This window comes from Phasianus colchicus, chromosome 4 (genome assembly GCF_987193195.1).
Source record: "Phasianus colchicus chromosome 4, bPhaCol1.hap1.1, whole genome shotgun sequence".
NCBI classification, from domain to species: Eukaryota; Metazoa; Chordata; class Aves; order Galliformes; family Phasianidae; genus Phasianus; species Phasianus colchicus.
In genome coordinates, this window is record NC_143439.1 from 32,675,053 (window position 1) to 32,693,862 (window position 18,810).

At 39.8% G+C, this 18,810-nt stretch overlaps 1 long non-coding RNA gene across 2 annotated transcripts in view; it reads left to right on the forward strand.

Moving 5' to 3' along the window:
• The first annotated feature begins 320 nt into the window (after positions 1-320).
• Positions 321-18,810, forward strand: part of LOC116231197 (uncharacterized) — a 37,993-nt gene continuing 19,503 nt past the window's right edge. Inside the window, exons 1-4 of one of the 2 annotated variants that reach the window (XR_004167405.2) lie at positions 321-445; positions 8,675-8,744; positions 10,536-10,690; positions 11,734-12,620. This is a non-coding gene — a long non-coding RNA (uncharacterized LOC116231197). Of the gene's footprint in view, positions 446-8,674; positions 8,745-10,535; positions 10,691-11,733; positions 12,621-18,810 lie in introns of those variants that run through there. The other variant, XR_004167406.2, reaches the window with a different exon arrangement.

The following is an 18,810-nucleotide window of genomic DNA, read 5'->3' on the forward strand; positions in this document are numbered from 1 at the left end:
ACTTTTCTATAACATATCTACAAAAGTTACAGTATCATTTCTATAGTACATTTCTATTCTACCACAGAATCACTCTTCCACGTTTTGAATAAGCCTATAATTAACAAATTTAAAAAAAGGAAAATGAGAAGAACCACCATATGCAAATTTAATAAGCCTCAGGGCCTCAAAAAAAAACAACAAAAAAAACAAAAAAACAACGAAACCCTTTTGTAGTACATTAAAACAACAAACAAACACATCCCAATCAAACCAACAACAGAAAAAATATATAGCAATAAAGTAAAACACAACTAATACCCTTTTTTACAAAGCACAGACCTTAGGGCTGCACCGAAGCAATAAATAGTTTGAGACTTCCCCACCTGTGTCCAATCTGCAGTTAGTCATTAGAGTTCTAAAGGCGGCACGTGGAAGCGCTCCCACTATTCCGTCTGTGAGCGTGGTAAGAGGGGGCTGTGCTCTCGGGGAGTCATTGTGTGCTTTGGGAAAATTGGGGTGCTTACTTTGTTAACTTAAGAGGCTATTTTGGATTGCTTGTTTGATTTGGTAAGTAAGGTTGCTGTTATTCAGCTTCTTGTGAGGGACTTCAGGTGTAGCAAGCTACACGCCTTGAAAACTTCCAAGTTGTGCCTTTTGTTATTGAAATGTAGGCTTTAGGGTGTTTAGAGACTTCTATAAAGCATTTTCGCTTGCTAAGCTCGTCAGCTTATTTTCTTGTAAGTAACGCTTTGTGTTTTTTCTTAAGCAGTTGCTGCAAAGTGTAGGTTGGAGCTACTCAGGTGTGTTGGTGAACTCTGGTTTTCAGTTACGTGTACGTTTAATGTTAACTATTAAGGAGTGTCTAGGCTTTAGGAGGTAGAGGAAGCTTTTCTTCAATATGGTAACAAATAACCTCTTCTGTTTTCTCAGAGAAATAATTTACTAATTTTTTCTTTGAGTTTCTCCTTCACTTCTATGTTTCATATGAATTGTAATTTTCTTCCTATAAGATGCTGGTCTCAGCTTCTGGTACATAAAAAATGAGCTGTTGAGAGATGAGCTTCGGCTGTTTTTCCCTTTTGTAACTATTTGAGAAGAGGGGCCAAAATAAATTAAAGCTTTAAGCTTTTCCTAGGGAGTATAATGCCTGATTGTTTCAGCTGGGTTAGTTAAGCTTTGCCTGCTGGGTACAGGTGAAAATTCTGTGTGATTCAGTGCACCATGCACAGCTGTGCATGCATTGATCTAGTTTTGCTTCTCTGCTGAAGTAAATGCTGAACTTAATATTGTGGCTAATTTTGCTAATGTATGTAAAGAAATTTCAGATGCACAAAACTAGGCATACGCAAGGAACTATGGAAAAATGACTTGGTCCTATAATAGAAAATGGATGGTTTCTCTAATGCTGTGATAACTGTGTATGATGTGTGTTCTTTTCTGTTTTCCCCACCCAACCTCCTCCCCCCCTCCCTGGGATCTAAGGATTTCAATTGTGCTCTACCTGTGAACTGGTGTTTGAGTGCATTACTAAAGGAGTCCTTCTGAGATGTAGGTGCTTGTACTTAATAGGCTAAATGGGCTATTTAAATCCTTGATGATATGTTAACACTTCCTCTCCTGGTTAAGATTCTTGTGTATTAAACAAGGACTGCCAATGAGACTTCAAATATGGTCTTTACTAAATAAGAATGCAGATGCTTCTCTTACAATTGCACAGTACTAAACAGCTTTACTCTTGCTGCTAGTATGCTTTTTGAAGTCTGTTAATAGTGTTTAACTCTTTCACTTTGCTTTGTTCTGTTAACCTGGTTCACAGTCTAGAATATGCATTGTGATATTTGGCTTTGTGAAGCCTCTATAGATTCATATCCTACTCTTTCTATGCAGGAACTTTCTTACTGGGCTCCCTAAGGGCTTTTACTGTGTTAACAGTAACTGTAAGATGCCCTCCTTCGTGAGTTGTATATTCCTAGGGGAGGGGCAAGTGGTATGTACATGGGAAGAATGGGACAGCCCAGCCTGAAGAGCCCAGGCAGCCATCCCTGCCTTCCAATTTTTGAGTGTTTGTGATACCTCAGCAGGAAAAAGTTGTCTTTGGCAAAATCCAGGGTTTGCAAAGTTGGTTGACAGCCTTTCCATTGCTATAATAGGATATATGGTAGTATTGCAGTAGTGATGGACTTGCCTCCCCAACTGTATGTCAATGTTCAATGGAGAGGATGGGCACAGGAAATACCCCTAAGACCCTTTTGAAAAGCTAATTCCTTTACTGTTGAGTTTAGAGTATAAGTTGTCCCAATAGAAAATTGGGGAATGCTTACAAAAAGCTGTAGTATTGGTGTATACCTGAAGGTAATATGTAAGATCTACATGGGTGATTTTTGGTGCCTTTAACCCGTGTAATGTGCAGTATGTATGACAATCTTCACTAGAAATGCTTGTTCCCCTTGGCAGGTTTAACTTGATGTAATTCCTGACCTCATCTTTGACAATTTCACTTTTCTTGCTGGTGATATTTCCATGGTTTTTATTTCCAAAGGACTATGTCCTATGCTAATTTGTAGAAGCTACTGTAGTGGGAAAAGTAATTGGTGGGATAGTTTTCTTTCAACATACAACTGCCATGGCCAGTTGATTTCGATGGCTTCTCTATTTTGTATGTTTTTCTTATTCATACTTGCGCTGTATCTGATAGTAAATGTTGTCTATCAACGACATTATTAAGAATTAACTTCTGATAGCAAACTGTTAAGATTGCACTTGTGTTTTTCTTAAGAAATACAGATAATGGAGTTGGCTCATGATATGCCAGATATTGTAAAAACCTTGGAAAATGGCTCGTGTCTTATGAGCATAAAGTCTGAGGCTTGCTGCAGATCACCACCAACTCTCTCCTTCTATTTAGAATTGGGCATATTAAAGCCATTAGAAAAGAGTATGATTTCTGTCTCTTTAGATGACTAGTAAAAAAAAATCAGGTAATACTTGTCAAGTAAACTATGCAATATGTATATGGGGATGGTAAAGTTATTTTTTTAGCCAAGATTCTGCTTCTCACTTCAAGGCCTGCCTGGCTCTACCTGCCAATATTATATTTAACTGTCCATCAAGGGACCAGAGTAGCATAAGTCCAAGGCAGAAGTGATCAGGTAGTTGTGTTGGTGTGTGTGACATATGACAGAGCTGTTCCCACTTTCTGGAAGTGGGGTTGTTATGTGGCTGGTATTCAGTTCTTTGCTTTGCAGATGAGATACAAGTTTGCTTTGTAGATGAAATACAAGTTGCCTTCATTGTGTTTGTGCTGTATTGGGTCTTTCTTAAATAATTAGTTGCAAGTATTTCCTCCTGTTAAGCTTCTGATTTCCTCTTGTTTTCATAGCACTTTGCAGTCTGGCCTCAGGGCAAAATATTCATTACGCTGCATTTCAGATAGTGTGAATGCTCATGGGTTTTCCTCAAACTATTCTCCATCTTGGGGAAAACTGGTAGCTGCACAACATGCTTCTTGGTGGAGTAAGAAGCTGTTGGCCTTGGTTTAAGAGGTTTGCCTGAGGGAGATGTTGCTTTGGTAATTCATTCCCTTCCAATCTTCCATACTGAAATTTTTGCACCTCTAATCTGTTGCAGAAGAGGCTAGAACTTTAATATTTCATTCTCATTTCTCTGAGCTATTTGAACAAGAGGTAACTTCTGTCTAGCGATTATTGCATAAATAAGATAGCTTATACTTGTCCCAAAAGCAACATGTGGCTAAGAACTCAATGCAAACTTGACAGCATTTAAATGAGGCACCATCAATACCATTCAAGGGTTGCTGGCCTCCCATAGTGTACAGAAAAATAAGTTGCAGCTCAGAGCTGAAGTTTAGATAATCTCATTAATATTGAACTGCAAAATAGTATGAGAAATTTGACTTAGTAAGGCAAAGGCAACTAATTAAACAAACGTATCTGGGGTTCTTGACTCCAAAAAGTAGAAGATGACTGAAGGTGGATAGAGAAGATGAAAGTATTTCGTATGTTTCTCTTGATTATGCTGTTTTGTATTCCTGACCTGTCTATACTTCTGTTTGGAGAACAGTTCTAGATTTTCCAAGTGTTTGCTGTGCAAAGTTAAGGCTGGAAAAGGAGTCAAATGCAGGGCCTTCTTGAATAGTACTCGTTCTTCTGAAATCTTCAGCAAGAGTTTAGCTGCCAGTTTCTTTTCTGATGTATCTTGTTTGCTGCTTGAAGCAATGAAGGACTTGCCTCTTTTTGCAAAGTTTTTTAATACAGGGGAAATTAGTAACTTTTCTTGCTATTATGAAGCATCGTATGCTTAAAATAGACAACTTACTGTCTGTTCATTATTAATGTAGTAAATTCTAATGGTTGTGTCAAATGTATTGGCATTTGAATCAAGTGCTTGAAATTTATTTAGTGAATTGACTTGATGGATGATAACTGGTGATACATGCTGAGTTGACCTGTGTGGTGATAGGGAAGGAGTGTAAATTGAAAGTGCTCCTGTTTTGGAGATGCTGACCTCTTGGTCCTGTTGTGAGGGTACAGTAGCACTTGGACTACCCGTGGCTCAGAGTATGCTTTGTGACTCCACTGTATTTGATTTTGATGTCCATGCCATGAATTAAGGAACATGTGGAATTTTTGACAATGGCCCTCTTGGTTATATGGATGAGGGGCTAGAGATAGTGTGCTCTTAATATTCAATCTTGTGCTCTGTTTTGCAGAGCAGCAGTAGCCTGCAAGCAGATACTGCATACAATGAACTTAGGAACTCCAAAGTAAAATATGAATGAACATCTTGTCTTGCTGTGCTGTTCGTACAGACTTTGGTCATAGAAGGTGATTTAAGGTGCAGGGATCTAGCCCTTGGTGGAGCACTGCAGAAGGCAGTTAAACCTTGCAAATGTATGTTAAAAGGCTGTGTCGTGGGTTGTCAAGGATAATGGCTTGCACAGCACAGGCAAGCTGCCAATAGCCTGGTGGCTGCCACAGGCTGGTGTGCAAGTGCAACTGCAGGACATAATTGTTAAGTAAATGAAATGCTTCCTATGCTCTTCCTCTTTTAAAGATAGATGCTAATCCCTTGAAATGTTACTGACCAATCAGGTGTTAGATGCTGTACATAGGTAGAATGAGATGCACTTGAAGTGAATTCCTTGTTAACTGTGATCATACAACCCAGCAGCACTGCTGTACCCCGGTTTTAATGCAAGACAGCAGGGTTCTAAAACTTATAAGAAAGCTTGTGTTGTATTAGTAGCAATCCTGTGCCTTGTCTTAAACATATTGGAGGTATCGATAACATGATAGAACAGATTGTGACCCTCTCAATTTGAATGGAATTCTTGCAAAGTCAGGTTCTAGCTAGGTGCTTGTAATAGTGTTCTTAGCAATCACATTAATTATCCATGATCATGCTGTGTAGAGGAAAATTGTGCCCAATACGTAATTTCCTTCAAATGTATGACTATATCATCGTCAGCTGGTAATGTGGGTTTTTAATTGTAGGTGGAGAAAAATCTTGCCTACTTGTCTCCCTGCTAGTTTCCTTTGTCTGCTAAAATTGGATCTTGACATATCTGCTTCATTGGAAAAAACTACTGAACTGACAGTTGAAGAAATACAGGTGGATGTGAAAGTTACGTGCCTCAGGCAAATGATAGCTTAATTTGCTCTTTCATGAGTGAATAGGTCTGTCTTGCAGGAATGTATATTTATCTACTATCTTTGGTAGTAGATTGAGGCAAGATAATTCATCTTCATTCATTAAATCAATGTGAGAATGTATTCAGAATAGGCTGGCATGTCATCTGTTGTACTCAGGGTGGTTTGACTCGTAGTGGAATAATGTTGATCATAGTACAGCTGGGCTCTGATGTTAATGCATGCAACTTATCTCAGTGAATTTAGCAATTTGTCACATAAGTGGTAAGATAGAGACCTGTGTCAAAGGCACACCAGAGAAATTTTGCATCCTCGTGAAGCTTATGCTTCTACTTCACCTGTGGAGACTGACATCAGAACAATTGTGAGCAACAACACAGCACCTGTGGCTGAGGTTTTCCAGAAGCTTTCACCTGCTAGGCAGGTATATGGAAGCCTGGGCTTTACCAGAAGACTGAGTACAAAAATGTTTTGTCCTTTACAGAGGGATTTTAGGGAAGCCTACACTTCTGGACCAAACTGTGCAGCACCTAAGGAGGGTAAATAATCCTATAAGTACTTAAATCTGTTTTTCTATGATAAGCTAAGTGATGATAAGTTCAAGGACTGCTGAAAGTTGGAAACAAGGGTCACAAGGTGATGTCTGGATGATCTTTTCTTTTGCAGTATAGTGACTTTCCTTCCTAAGGATTTTGCTTAAAAAGTTGCATCTTCAGGCATGAGATGGGCCTATATGAGGCTTAGGGACAGGAAAATGACATCTTTTCACAGGTCAAGATGCATCTTCTACAGGATTCACAGCAGTGTTGAAACTGCCTGAAATGTCTTGACCAGACTCAAATGTTCCATCTGTTCCTGCATGTTCCATTTTACTGGGGTCATAGATAATCTTATTGGCTGAAATCACATGGAGTAATTCCTGCAAAGTTTGAGGTTTTATCACTTGTTTTTTTTCTATAGAATGGTAGAAAATGACCATAACTCATCCTCTGATGTGGGTTGATATCTTTGAGTACCTGTAACTTAAAAGTTAATCATGATGTCCTATTCTCAACTTCATAGAATAACCTGAGTTGAAAGGAACCCATGAAGGTCACTGAGATCACCCAAAATTCAAACCCTATGTCTGAGAGTGTTGTTCAAGTGCTGCTTGAACTCTCACAGCTTGGGGCTGTGACCGCTGATGTGGGCAGCCTATTCCAGTGCCCAGTCATCCTCTGAAGAACCTTTTCCTGAAATCGAAATCCTGACCTTCCAGCTGTCACAGCTCCATACTGTTCTCTTGGGTCCTATTGCAGTCATCAGAGATAAGACATCAGTGCTCTTTGAGCAACATCAGAAGCTGAAAGTAGTAGGGAAGGAAGCCAAATACCTGGGGAGATGTGCTTTGCTTTTCCAGGAAGACTGCAGTTAAGGCTGCCTGGCAACTTTAATTTGGCCAATTTTGTATATGAAGCATCAACAGATATCCAAATACTATCTGATTTCTGCCATAAGCCCCTACTTCTGTTATGATACAGAATGAACTTTCTCTGTGCCTTTGTCAAGGGTAGACAGCTGCAAGGACCTTTGTTTCAGTGGCCTGAATACAGATTACCCACCTGACATATGTCTGCTGGAGACATGAGGATCTGACCCTCAGAAGTGATGAATTTTCAAAGCTGAGGCTGAAGTCAATGGGAGCTCTCTTAATTAGACTATATCGTAATATGCATACACAGTGCTTGCTTTTGTGATTCTATACATCTTGCTAGTTTTCTGAAAGCACACCAGATGGCCTCAATTGCATTATTTTGATGTGTGGCTTTTGGTCAAGCTGAACTTCCTTGTGGCTGTACCAGCTGCTCATCCAGCTCCTGCTTGGAAATATGTTGTCCATGTTATGGCTTCACCTTGGGAGAGATGGAGCTTTGGCTTGGCTGAAGGCTTGCAGAGGAGCTTATTTGACAGCGGGGAAAGGGTGACCTGATATCTTGTTTCAGACCCAGACCCTAAAAGGATATATTTTTCCTGTGGTCCGCTGTTTGACTCCTGGTGTGGTCACACCAGATGACATGGCCAAGCTCTTGTGTGTCCTTGCCAGCCCTTTTGCTTGCTGGTTGGTCCTGTCCTTGCTGACAGGCAGCTACTCTAACATCATGTGCTGCTGCATGGAGGTTCCTTAGTTCAAGTCCAGCTGATCTGCCAGTTTTGCACTGTGACTTGAAACTATTTTCAGCCTGTAATTACTACAATGAAAATACCGAAGAAATTGATTCCTTATATTCCTCACATTATATTACTCTGGATTTCTGTCTAAGTGCCAAGGGGTTAAATATGATTCATGTAATCTACTTTCTCACTAATCATTTATTCAATTACCTATTAGAACTTGAGCAAGAAAGACCAAAAAAGGAAAGAGGAGGCCAACCCACAGTGTATGTTCAATAAAATGCTACAATCAACATCCAATCATTAATTATCTAATCAGCATTCTCTAAGTATTTTAGCCATAATCTCATTACTATAATTAATTGCAAGAATCATTTTGTAAACAGCACAATAAAAGTATATGCAACATAACAGCACCGAAATTAAATCTAAATCCCAGAATGAATAACAGAGAAATCTGGAAGATATTACTAAGAGGGTGTCATTAAATAAGATCATATTTCAATGTCAAAATCTGGTGGGCTATTTGTGCTATGGGAGTAAATCAATAGTGTTGCATTGGAAAGACTGGGCCAAATCCACTTTGGTGCAATTAATCACAACTCCATTAAAACTCTGAGGGATGGAGGAGAATTAGTAAAAAAAAAAAAAAAAATAAAAAAATCTTGTAGTTAGTGGGACTGGCAGAGCTTCTCCAGTTAGCTAACTTTATGTCTAATAGTTAAGGTTGTCCAAGTGCCTAATGGTATAGGAGAGCTAGTCCTTTTGCTCTTAATGGTGAAGTTGTGCTTGACTTTTGCATGTTGTTGAACATCATTGTTTTTGCAGTCCTGCTCTTATGGTAGTGATAGTTCTGCTTTGCTTTTTTCCAGCTGCTTCTAGAATAAATAATCAAATGATGCAGACAGATCCCCACAGATACCTGCTGGGCTTACAGCAAAGGTATTTTATGACTATCAGGATTCTACATCTAATATTCTAGCAGCACAATGGTACTGTCTTTGTTCTTACCAGCCATTTGACTGTGGCAAGTATTTTGTCATATTTTTCCCTCTTTTCATTTATTTTTTCATTATTTTTATAAGAATCAACACCAGGATTCATTTAAAAGCTATAACACAATATATAAAAGAGCCCCAACAACCATAGCGTTCGTTGTGTCATTGATTCTTTCTGAGAAGAATTCCCTGCTGACTGCAGTAGGGAGTTGCTCAAAGATATTGGTAGTGTGTGTTCCTGTCCCTCTATAGAGGACTTAAATTAAAAACACAATACCTTTTAGTAAAAAAGATCTGTGTGGAGTGCATTAGCTTGAGGAAAAGAACAGGATTGTATAAAAATACACATACACTGTATGGGAATTGTTGAATCATGGCCTGAATCTCTGTTTGATCATCTGATGTGAGCACTGAGTCAGCCCTGGGAGCACAGGTGAAGGCAATTCAGCTGTGTGACCGGAAGGGGTGGAGCCTGACTGCACCTCTCCTAGACCCCATTTAAGGGCTGACTGCCACTGAGGAAGGATCTCTATCAGGAGATCGCTCCTCATGGAGTGTTTTGTGAGCTTACATCACTGGTGAGCACTTCTCATGTATCTCTGATTATCTTTTCCAATGTGATAATCTTACCAGCCTAACTTCTCTGTGTACTTATTGATCATACAATACTATACAATGTCTGTATGCTTATTGATCTTACACACACACATACTCTCACAAGTGGGCAGACTCTAAACAACCAACTAGAGAAAAATGAATGTTCAGATGGGTGCTGAAACATAAATGCTTTCCACCTCTTCCTTCTGAAACTGGCAGAGTACTGGCTAACCAGAGCTCCTTGGGGGTGATGCCAAAAGAAGTACATCTGGTAGCCAGTATGGGGAAGCTCTTATGCTTGGTGCTAAAAGCAGCATTTAGTCTACTTGAATTCACTGACAAAGGTCCAGATTTTTAAAGGAAGACTTCCAAGCCTGATCTTGCCTTGTAGTTGGCGTGGTACTGTGCCAGTATGGGTCAGGACGTGCACTGGAAGGCTTGCTATGACATTTAATGTATTCATCAAGTTCCTGAATCCAGAGCATCCTTTAAATTCTCTGTCAAAGGAAACTCTATAGAGGAAATGCAGAATGCCTTGTTAATTCAGTTTTTAATGATGAATACCCTGTGGCTTTCTCTTTGATAATCACAGTTTGCCTCCATGAGTAGGTCATACCTTTTTTAGCTCACTATGCCCCTTAATAAGACTGCAAATGCCTCCAGGTAAAACTGAATGTTAGCCAATTCTGTAGATGAGAAGAAGGACCTAGAATACAAAAATGGAGCTCTGGTCAGTGCCTGTTTTGCAGGTATACCAAATGTGGAAATGCAACTGAGCCAGAGAACTGCAATTTGTTGTGACTGAGAGTTGTTTTAAGTCACTGACTAATTTTTTTAAAAAAGATCTAAATGTTCTTCAAGTATTTTTGTCTTGGAAGGACAATTCTGATGTTTTATAGAGTCAGCCTCATGTTTAAATTAATTTGTCTTCAACAATGCCCTACTACATTCAGCAAGTATATTTAAATACCAGGATTAAATTAAACTATTTTTCTTTCTAGTAAAAAATAAAGTGCTCTAGCTATATGAATTAATAACTTCCAAAGTAATAAATATTAACTTATTCTAAGACACTTGCATAATATTTTTCTGCTTTTGGACCTTTAGATGATTTTTACATGTATTTGTTATGCTGCAGAGATGGCATGGAGGTGCCTACAGCTGTTGGACTGTCACTCAATCTATACTACACCTCATTGTGCCCAGGAGGGGTACATCTATGTCTCAGGCTGTGTGAGGATGCCAAGACTCTTCACAGGACCAAGGCATTGCTCCACTTCTACTGAGTCCTTGGTAAGTAAGGCTGAGAGGGGAAAGACTTTCTGCCAGGGAAGCTTTGGTATGTGCAGAAGCTCTTCAGTCACTTCCAGAGTTTTGTTGGAGTGGGCACCTGTGCCCTGCTGTGCGTACCAGGGCACTCAGTTTTGAAGGAGAGAGAATGCTCTTCCTGTGGGCCATTTGCTGGCTTGGAGTATGTGGTCTGGAAAGCATCCATTGTTATATTAAACTGCTTGCTTCTCTGCAGAGTGTGGCATTAAGTGATTTTTAAGGTTTGGGTGTTTAGGAAGGTTTTGGAAAACATTAGCTGTCATAAAATGCAGTGTTTTGTATTGGAGATGGGTATTACCTTCCAGGTAGCAGTAATAGCTATTTTTTCCCTCAATGAATTAGATGGCACTTTCCATTGGCTTTAATCCTGACCCTCAAAGAATAGATTTTACCATCTGCATAATAACTGAATTTGGGAAATAAGCTTTGGAGGGAATAGTAGATGCATCATCTGTCCACGCGGGATTATTAAACTGAAACAGCTACGTGGTATTTTGTCAGTTGGCTCCCATCTTCAATTTGAAATCCAGACAGCTCAGTTTCTCCATTTACAGCTTTGAATATACTCAGGGAACTAATAAACTGAAATGACAGATGCAGAGGGATTACAGGATATCAAGCAATATTTTCCAAATGGGGTAACAACTGCTATGAAAAAACATTCTGTTGTAATAATGAAAGTTATCTTTTTACATCTTGTGCTTGCTGGACTTGAATCACCAAAGAGATGAGAATTTCTCCTGCAGATAAAACACTCAGTAAACCTGCTGTGGGGTGTTTGCCAGTAGTTTTCACTCTGGATAACAAATGTAAATAAGCACTTTGCTATTGCATTGGGAAATAATGGCTATAACACCTTGCTGCTTAGTCAGACTTCAATCTTTTGCCTCTCTGGAACTTTACCCTTTTACTGTAGCTGTATGAAACTAATGAGGTTTTGGTCAGTCTTTGAGGCACTCTGGGGCTGCGATGGAGTTGCTGAATTGTCTGTCTGTACTCTTTCACAGGTCTCTCTGAAGCATGGGCTGCAATTGGGGAACAATTGGGTGTGTAGAGTAGTTGCTTCAGAAGCCCCCATGGGATTTAGGACTCAGGAACCCCTGCTGCAAACAAATAAAGGCTGAGGCTTGGGCCATCTGAGAAGAGTTCTTGTAAGTCAGAGGTGCTGCGGAAGTCATTTAGCAATAGCCCTATGGCAAGTGTGTGCAGAGGAAAAGCATTTTAGCACTGAATTATTTGGGGGTGTAAGTACTTTAAATTTGCACTAGAAGCCTTTCCTTCTAAGCATTTTAATCTTAGAGCAATGCTAATCTTAAGATCTCAAAACAAGAATACTGCTTTACTTTCATTTGCTATTTGAAAAGCATTGCTACTTGAAGAAAAACTTTCAGGCATAATTTTAAGTACTTAACAGCATTGTGTTAATAGTCATTATGAAGAGAGATGACCCCCAAATACATCATGTATTTTCCTCAGTGTCTGATTCTCAGCCAGTGACAAATTATAATACAGTTTAGTAATACTGCATAAAGGAATTCAGGAGCACTTGACAGAATACACACAAAATTGTATGGTTATATGTGATGTGTAATATAGCACAGAATTTTGAGTCTCATAGATGCTGTGACTCCTTTCTTCAAGATTTACTTGTCTGGCAGTTTTGAAGCTGTGTTTATCTCTGTGTAATGGCTGCAGGCGTCTCTGTCAAAGAGGAAGGTGAATAGGCTCTAGAATCAGCTTGGACAATTTGCATGTGTTTCTGGTATGTATGGTGTGTTCTCCCACAGTTTTCAGGATGATTGTGTCTATTTATCTTTCTCCAGAGAAAATATCCATCTTTTGGATGGAGAGAAACTGTGTTCATGCAGCAGAAATAATAGGCAGGCAAAGCTGTGACTTGCAAGTGGTTTTTGCAGTGTAATTGATTTCCAAATACTTGGTCATTATTTAGGAATCTGTGGGTATTTTCTTGTCTCTGATTCAGATTGTTTCACCTTCTGTGAGTATTCTGCTTATGCAAGTAACATGGAAAGAAATTCAGGGCTTTCCTCAGGTATCTGAGCTCCACTTGCTGCAGTCATGTGTGCCAATCATAGTCTTGCCTGCATCTGAATTGACCAATTGAGCATCAGAGGTAGAGGTGGGGCAGCTGGGACCTCTATCATACTGTTCAGGTAGTGTATATTGTGTGCTTGAAGTGCCATTTTGTATGGAGATGTGCAAATGCTCTGTTACCTTGGTCTTATATTAGGCTTTTTAACAAATGAGTGAACTGTAGTCTTGCTATTCTGCCGTAAGTGTCATTCACTCATTTAAGAGTCAAATTTGGAGACCTGTTTAGTTCCCAGAACAAAAAGAAATAGTTTGCCCTGCAGTAGTGGATATATAATATTCTCTATAACTTGTCTCTATTCTTCTTGAGGATGTTTTTCTGGAGAAAATCCCCTCTTAAGAGATTCATAAGCTAAAGCATTTTAGATTTTCTTTTGAGTTTCAGTCTTATCTGGGGATAGCATTTTAGACTTGGTCACAGGTGTGATGTGTGGATGGTGAGTATCTTAGTTGAGATGAAGACATAACTGAACATATCACTGCTGTCCTTTGTTTCTGTCCCATCCTATTTAGCTTTCTACACATATGGACATGCAGTGTTGGTACAAGATCACAAGACATGCTTACTGAGCTTTGGTCCACACTGTTGAGGGTGAAATGGCTGCCTACTCAGCTGATGAATAATGGGATTCTTAGAATCTCTGACAAACACTGAACAGTTGGTGGTGGGAGAAGTGGCTTTTTGTTTCCAAACAGCTAGAAAAATTTGAAGGTTAGTGTATTGTGCCTTGGACATTGCTCTTGAACTCTTAAAGCTGAGATGTGTTGTGGTTCGTGAGTCATAATCTTCCCAGAGACTGGTGACAAGAGGACTACAAGGGAATCTGTACAGGAACGTGTGCTGCTGAACTCCTCTATCTATCCTTTGGAAAAGGGGGTGGAACATGCTGGCAGCAGATTTGACCTCAAGTTGGTGGGATGAATAATAAAGCCCAAGCGCAAGGCTGCCATGCAGTGGGCCCAAGGCACTTTGGATTGGTTGCTGGGGACCTTATGTAATTCAGCAAGCATGAATGCCAAGTCCTGTCTAGCAGAGCATGAGTCAGTACAATGTGAGCATGGCTAGATTTTTGTACAGCAAGGTTTCAAGTTGTTCATAGTAATTATCTCAAATTCATAGGGCAATAATAAGAGCAGTGCATGACCTCTAAGGGAGCAGCCAGAAAGGGCCTCAGGGTTCTAGGTGTTATCCAGTCTTGTGCTCTGGCAGTGGAAAGAGGCTGCTGACATCCTGGGCTGTTTAAGAGCACTGGCAGCAAGTGGGAAGAGCTGACAGCCTCCTCTCCTCCCTGCCTGATGAGCTGTGGAACCTCCTGGGAGGAGGTTATTAGGGGCTTCCCTCTTTTTTGAAAACTACTTGATATTTTGCTGTGATGAATATGTGCTCCAGAGGCACTCAACCCTGGAGGAAATTACCCCCAGGTCAGTCCTCTGACTTGTTTCTGCTGCAGACCTTAAATTAATCCTTTCTGGGGTGCATACAACAAACTGGGGAACTGGTATTTTATTGCACTTGTGGCCAGTATTTGAATTTCTGTTTTCTAATTTGGGTATCTCTTCTCAAACACTGCCAGTGTAAAGTTAAAGCTGTCTCTGCCTTTGGTTTTAATCTGTACTTGCAATAAAGCTTTTAAGAGCATAGTGTCATTGAATCTGGTGACCACTCAGACATCTCTATCCATCACTTTTCTTTAGAAGCATGGCACAGAATCTGTTATACAATGCATATAACGAATATAGACCAATTTCAGCTCTGCTACAGCAATATTTTTCTTAAACAAGATCCGTAGCCTGTTAATGTTAAATACTAAATGCAAATATGAGAAAAATCTGCTTTTTATAGAGAAGATTATTGATTTCTTGGCTTTAAATATTAGGTAAGACTAATTTCTCACACATGAATTTGAAGTTTTTGTATTGCAGAGAAGCTTGCAATCCTTAACACCCTCTCCATTCCCTGCAAACATTTAGAACAGCTATTTTCTCTTTCAGATGACAATTTTCATTTCAAGCAGGCTACAAGAGGTCATTTAGCTAATTTATGTGGAGATGAGGGAGGGCTGGTTGCACAGGCTTGAGAAATCAGGGAGATATGTAGCAAATAAGACTGCAAAAATAGTTGATGAAGTGCCATTGCTGTCAGCATTTGCAACTGTAGATTAAGGTGTTCACATCCTAATTTAGCCTTCTGCTTGAGGCACACCATTAACCTTCTGACAGCTAGCAAAGTGCATGCACTGTGGATCACCTGATCATTTTTTCCCCAAAATGTTGACTGTTTAAGTGCTGCAGAAGTGTTAAGGCTTTCTGGCCAAAGGCTCCAGTTCTAATTTTAAACTAAACTGATTACATGAAGACATAGAGCTAATGCTATTAAAAGGGACAGTGTGTTGTCTGTGAAATACAGACAACATTCTCAACTATTGTCACACACATCAGCAGCTTGGCTTCTTCTCTCCAAGCTGCATTTCAGCAAACTCCAGAATAATAAAAATTCAGACCATGTTATCTTCTATGACTAATTCTCCTGCTTATGCTGTGTTATTCCAGGAACTGTGCTCTGCCAATGCCAACACTTGGCACAGATCTTGCTCCAACTCTTGCCCCTCTTTTAAGCACATTTTAACTATCACACATGGGAGATCATGGTGTGTGGGATATTTGTTTTTCTGTGACAATTCTGTGTTGACTTTGATATTTGATAGAGCTCTTGTTATAAACCTCACTTGCATTCATCTTGATATGGGGTGAATAATAATGGAATGCTTTTCTAATGCTGTTCATCAGTATGGTTTACACAGGCTCCCTGATATGTTTTATTTAAATAGTTCATATCCAGCCAGTAAAATGTTTTCATAAAAGCTACACTAAATCCTAGGATTTGACAGGCAGTCTGAAAGTGGGATTCTATCCATGGCTCAGTAAGGTGTGTTGGAGAAATAATGGTTCTGTGGTCTTCTGTACCCAGGCAACTAGGGCTGCACCTTTCTTTCTCCTCAGCTTGTTGCAAGTTGATACCAGGGGTAGATTTTATTTAAAATGATGAGATAAAATGTTTCCGGTGGGATCTGCCATGTAAGCAGGGTAGCTGAAACTATTTCTGGATTTTCTTGTTCCCTGCTCTGAGATGCAGGGATTTGCAGAATATTTTGCTTGATCCTGTCATCATTTTTTCTAGGTGGGAAGAAAATATCACCTTGTTCTTGGAGCTCTCTGATCTTGCTGAAGGTTGCAGCACTCTCCTACTGTGGAGAAGGCTTTATGCAGGGGTGCAAGTCAGAATAGATCTGAAAACTGTAATATTTTTCCAGTTCCTGTGGCAGCCTTTAATCCTGAACTATGACACAATGAATTTTAGTGCGTAGAAGTTCTCACCTCCATCAGGTTTCTGTTTTAACATAAGAACTAGATATTTTCATGAGAAATGATGAGGTGTGCTCCAGGCTGTTTTTCTTAAAAAAAACAAACAAACCACAAACAAACTTGAAATGTATTTGATCTGGATGCAGCTGCTGATGCTTGCTTTGCAGTTTGGGACCTGTGAGGGAGTTGTATCCCTTTGCCTTCCAAGACTGATTTACCTTATATCTGGGTGTCATTCCCTTTTTCCCCATGCTGGGCAGGTGATTTCCCATGTAATGTCCTGCATTGTCTTGGGGTATGTGTGTTTCTCTGTAGTGGTTTGTTGGGTCAGATGAATCCAGGCAGACTCATTGTAATTTTAAGCCTGGTTTTCACTGCCCCCAGCAGTGCTCCTGTGGCTGAATTGCAGAGGCATCAGAGCAGCATTAGGAGAGACCTGTCCCATGCTTAGAGGGTGGTGCTTTCAGCACTCCAGGGTGAGGTATTCTGTGGCTGCTACTGATGGTGGCAACAGCAATAAACTTGGAAAGGAGAAAACCAAAGATAAATGTATGGTTGTGATAATCCTATCGCTGAGAATTATTGGCTCATTCAGTGTGGTGTGAATCAGTCTTGGTTTTCAGTGCTGCAGGTTCCAGTGTTGCAATTCTCTGCTGTTCCCTCTCTCTGCCCTGGAGAGGCGGGGGGAGCCCATTGCTTGCCTAACCAGCCCTGCATGTGAATTCTGAGAGCCAGTATTCCTCAAATGAGAGGGTCCAAACTGTCTCTACAGCACAGTTTAGGAGTGACTGTCAGCTGATAGGAGCAGAGGTGATTTGGAGGTAGACTGGGTGAGTGACAGCTGGCAGAGAAGCTTGTATTTTCAGTGCTGTTGCAATAAGGTCTTAGGAAATTGATATTTTTATTAAAGATGTGGATGTAAAAACAAGCATGACTCTGTGCTGCATTAAGTCACTGACTCCTAGATGCTATGATGGGAGAGGCTGGCTTAGGCTGTCGTTTAGCACTGTTGCAGCATTAGTGTAAATGCAGATTTTGTCTGAAATTTTTAACATATTCAATGAACTGTACTAATGATTACTTAAGTTTATTTCAGGTTGTTGCCTTACAGGTCAAATACATGCTTTGTACTGTACAAGTGGAGTTTCATTTATTGATGAATGTCATGTTTATGAAAAGTAGAAGTTATTTTCCAGTAGTTCAATTGCTTCCAGTAGTTCCAGGAATACATGCTTTTCTTTTCACAGTACCCTAAGATTAATGGGGGAATGGTCTGAAGAGTAGGTAAGTTCTGGACTAGCACTCCATAGGTGGTTTTCAGTGAACACCTTTAGGGGACCTTCAGGTTGAGCTCTATTGTGAGTGATGCTGTGAGCTGCCAGCGTTGTTCCAGAGTAACACAAACCTACAGCAGGAGGTATTTAAGAAAAGAAAGGCAGCATATTCAGATGTAGTAGGAAGAAGTAGAAATCCTTTGTGGAAAGGATTAGAAATCCTTTCCAGCCCTCAGTGAACAGGAACATGTGAGTTCCGAAGGGGATAGCTGCTGCTTGCTGCTGAATGCCTGTACTAACTGTATACACTGTTGGTAAACTCTATGTATTATCTATAAAGAACTGCACCATTCTCTATCATTACTATTTCGTAGCAAGGTGATAAAAACCCTTGCTTAAATCCCCAACCAGCTAAGAATCTTGGTGGAAAGTAGTTATTACAGAGTTTGACTTTTTCTTTTGAGGTATTTCAGCATTGAGTGTGTGCTTGTATTGATTCTGAAGCTGTATTCTCTTCTGTGGACCAGTTGTCTTTTATTGTGAGCTTTGATTTTTTTTTTTTTTTTGCTGTAGGCTTTACCTTTGCGATTTTTTTGGCATATAATTATTTCCAGAACAAACTTCTAGGCACTAGAGCCCATTTTATTTTGTATGGTGCTGGGAAAATGAGGTTCCCTTGCCAGTGATGTGGCATGTTGTGCATTTCACATAATGTATTTGATATAGGCACTAGGACTTGGCTTCACCTGCTTTCTTTGCATTATTAATAGCAGAGTGTGTAGGTGATACAGAAGCAAACCTAATAGGAGAGATGTCTGTCAAGGAAGCAAGATAGGGAAGGAACCATGAAAAACCTACAAATACAGTTCTCATGATAATATGGTCATAGCTCAGATTCTGGCCTGGGATAGAAGATACCAGTATTTCCCAAAGGAGAAAAATAAGTCCTATCTGAAATAACAGATCTCTGTTCTTCTAATGTGCTGTGTTTCTGTTAGAATTTCTTTATGGTTGAAGATTCTATTATACTTTGAGTTGCTCTGATTGTGGATTTGTCTGCTCTTATGGAGCACCATTATAGGCATTTACTGAGGGGGTCATGATAGGAATTCCTCAGCCGTAGTGTCAGGTAACAGTTACTATAGTGATTTTTGAACCACAGTCCCCAATATTTCTTCTGATTGCTAAGGCAATTGGAGGTTAAAAAATGAGTTCAGTACAACATGTACTTGTAAAAAAAAAAATTAGTGATGTTCAAGTTTCACAAACTAGTGATTATCTCATAAATTCATAGGGATAATGAGACTGGCATTTGTACCATTTAACTTACATCAG